The following is a 3,814-nucleotide window of genomic DNA, read 5'->3' as shown; positions in this document are numbered from 1 at the left end:
GTTCTACATTAATAGTAGATTTCAATACACCACTTTCAATAATGGATAAAACTCCAGACTGAAGATCAGTAAGGTTAAGTCTTAGTTTAAGACTTAAATGACAAGACTTGAATGATACTGTAAACCAACTTGACCTAACAGACATATAGAACATTTCACCCACAGCCAAAGAATTCACATTCTTCTCAAGTGCACATGGACCGCTCTCTAGGATAGATCTCTCTTAGGTCATAAAACAAGTCTCAATAAATTCAAAAATATTGAAGTCCTATAATGTATCTTCTCTGACCACAATGAAGTGAAGCTAGAAATCAATAACAGAGAGAGAAATGGAAAATTAACAAATATGTGGAAATTAAATAATGTACTCTTAAACAACTAATGAGTTAAAAAAGAAATCATGGACTTTGGAGAATTGGCGGGCTATGCTGCACCTGGGCTGGTCGCGGAGGGGGACAGGATGCTGTTCAGTGTGAGATCTGCACCTGCTGAGGAGCAGAACATCAACAGTGGCACCATGGCTCAACAGAAGAAACTTGAATGCTGTGTGGGATTTGCAAACCTTCCAAAATCAAGTATACAGAAAATCCATGAAGAGTAGGTGAATCTGTACTAGGAAAGTCAACATTAATGAACTCATTATTCATCACAGATTTGTATCCAGGTCCTTCCCATAGAATTAAAAAGACTGTACAGGTGGAACAATGCAAAGTTTTAATCAAAGAAGGTGGTGTTCAGTTGCTGTTCACAATAGTTGATACCCCAGGATTTGGAGATGCGGTGGATAATAGTAATTGTTGGCAGCCCGTCATTGACTACATTGATAGTAAATTTGACGTCTAGCTGTTCCAGTTTGCTAATGCTGCCATTATGCAAAATACCAGAAATAGAATTGGCTTTTATAAAGGGAGTTTATTTGGTTATGAAGTTACAGTCTTAAGGCCATAAAGTGTCTAAAGTAAGGCATCAACAACAGGGTACCTTCACTGGAGAAAGGCCATTGGCATCCAGAAAACCTCTGTTAGCTGGGAAGGCATGTGGCTGGTGTCTGCTTGCTCCCAGGCTGCATTTCAAAACGGTGCTCTCCAAATTGTCAGCTTTCAACGGCCAACTTCAAAATATCTGTAAGCTGCAGCTCCTCCGAAATGTCACTCTCAGTTGCTCTGTGTCTGGGCCTTTGTGGCTCTTTTTAAAGCACTCCTGTGATCCAATAAAGACCCACCCTGAATGGGTGGGGTGACACCTTCATGGAAATAATCCAATGAAAGTCTCACCCACAGTTGATTGAGTCACATCTCCATGGAAACACTGAACCAATAGGTTCCAACCTAATCAACACTAATACGTCTGCACCCACAAGACTGTGTCAAAGACAATGGCATTTGGGGGGACATAATACATCCAAAATTGACACACTAGCTAAATGCAGAATCTCAAGTGAACAGAGGACAAATGCCTGACAACAGGATGCCGTGCTGTTTAGATTTCATAGCTCCTTCAGGACATGGTTTAACTTGCTGGAGGTTTTTCCTGGAAGACAGGGAAAAATGAAATCTTTAATCTGTAGTGAATGAAAAGAAATTAGTCAGCTTACAATCAATTTTGTTATTTTAGATCTTTTGGACTTTCTCCATATTTTAGTAATCCTCATAAAATCATTCTTCCCATCCTCTTGAAGGAAAATTTTATGGGAAACAAGTTTGTTTGTTTTTATTTTTGTTTTTTGTTTTTTTTAAGAAAAATTTTCACTATGATTCAAATATTATGTAGTAGCTTTGGGCCATTTCTTGTTTGTCACGAAGAATGGGAGTTTGGTGTTTTATTTCCTATGCATGAAAATGTGCTTTTGAACAGCTTCCCAGATTTACTGTTTTTAGAAATGGAGCAGAATTTTACCTATTAGTAAGTGCTGCTATGGATTAAGTATAAGAATATGATACTAAATTTAATGTAGAGAGTTCCAAATCCCCAGTTCACCAGAGTGAAATTTCAAGCATTCTAACAGATGAATCAGGGCCTTTATTCCCCATCCCCTACAGCCTTTTTATTTTATCTTGATTACCTTTCTGGAGGGATCCCCTTTTTGGAGTAATTATAAATTGGTCCACCAGTGTATTTGCATTGCCCTCCTCACCCTACCCCGTCAAGTGTCACCACTAAATACAAGGCTAATTTATGATTTCAGCTGTTTTCACATGTTTTTCCTGTTCAGCAGTTGTTAATTGCAATTAAAAAAAAAAAAAAAACTGACTCGGAACTTAATTTTTGGATGGAGCTTTTACTATTTAAATATTGGTTGCTACTTAAAAAATTAAACCAATGTCATTCACTGAGTTTGTACAGAATTTTCCCCCTTAGAAATACATATACATATGAATATGTATATATATGTAAGTAGGTGTATGTATATGTGTATGTGTATTTGTCATTTACTCTGTAGTCATTTTATTTATTTTGCTATAGATTTTGAGGTTAGTCTTTCCTCTAATGTGGGTTTTCTTGTAGAAATTCTATAAGGGACTTTCCATTGTTTAAAAACAACTAAACTTAAAAAAATTTTTAAAACTAAGGGCATGAAGAAAGATGAACTGGTATAAAACCAAATGGACACAGAAAAAATTTCATCCAGAATGTAATCTACGTATGAATTAACTATGTTCTGTTGTTGACATTTGTAACTTTCTGAACTTTGCATACTAACTTAAAAAGGCAAAAGGGTTTTATCAGGGTTTTTTTAAGTTTTTACCTTTTTGCTCTAAAGTTTAACTTTTTTACTGACTTAAATGGCCCTGTTATTTTGTATTTAAGAAGTTGACTTCCTCAATTTCCTTGTCATAGTTATTTTTAAATTTCATTCTCTTCAACAGTTGAGATATTATAATAAATATTCAGCAAGTGAGTTGTTTTTGTTTTTTGTTTTTTTTTGTAAGTGTAAAATCTTCTATTTGGTTTAAATATTTTGTGTTAAATGTTCTTAAGATTTATTGAAATTTTAGATGAACTGAACTCTGCTTTTCTGTCATTGGTGTAAGCAGGCTTATACTTTTGTATAAGCCTACTTTAATAGCTTAACAACGTGTAGGTAATTTTAATTTTAATCATAGGTATAATCTGGAAAAGGACCCATGAATACTTAGAAATCTAAGATTGGTGGAATAGTCTATGGTTTCTGTATTTTGAGTTGTATGTAATGATTTATGAAAAAAAGCAAAGTTTTATATATAAAGCTTTAGTACTCTAAGAGAACCCCTAGCAAGGACTTTTTCGTCATTTTAAAATGTTCATAATTATCAATAAAATTCGTAACAAAATATTTTTTAAAAACAGGAAATCACAAGGAAAGTTAGGAAATATCTTGAGGCAAATGAAAATGACAATATAACATAACAAAACTTATGGGATTAAGCAAAGGCAGTGCTGAAAAGGAAATTTGCACCTGTAAATACTTACATTAAAAAAGAAAAAAGATTTCAAATCGGAGACCTAACTCAAAACTGGAAGATCCAGAAAAAGAAGCACAAACTAAACCCAAAGTGAGTAGAATAAAGGAAATAACAAATATTAGAGCAGAGGTAAATGAAATAGAGAATAAAAAACAATGGAGAGAATCAACAAAACTAAAAGTTGGTTCTTTGAAAAGATCAATAAAACTGGCAAACCTTTAGCTGGACTGACAAATAAAAACAGAGAAAGGACCCAAATGACTGAAATCAAACTGAAAATGGGGGCATTACTACCAACTCCACTGAAATAAAATGGACTGTAAGAGGAAACTATGAACAACTATGAACAATGAATTACACAACATAGATGA

General features: G+C 34.3%; 1 pseudogene; it reads left to right on the top strand.

Moving 5' to 3' along the window:
- The first annotated feature begins 460 nt into the window (after window positions 1-460).
- LOC119543651 lies at window positions 461-1,551 on the top strand (annotated as a pseudogene).
- Window positions 1,552-3,814: the final 2,263 nt, after the last annotated feature.

The sequence above is a fragment of the Choloepus didactylus genome, chromosome 1 (genome assembly GCF_015220235.1).
Source record: "Choloepus didactylus isolate mChoDid1 chromosome 1, mChoDid1.pri, whole genome shotgun sequence".
Classification (NCBI taxonomy): domain Eukaryota; kingdom Metazoa; phylum Chordata; class Mammalia; order Pilosa; family Megalonychidae; genus Choloepus; species Choloepus didactylus.
The sequence above is the reverse complement of the archived record's forward strand: the minus strand, read 5'-3'. Positions and strand labels throughout refer to the sequence as shown.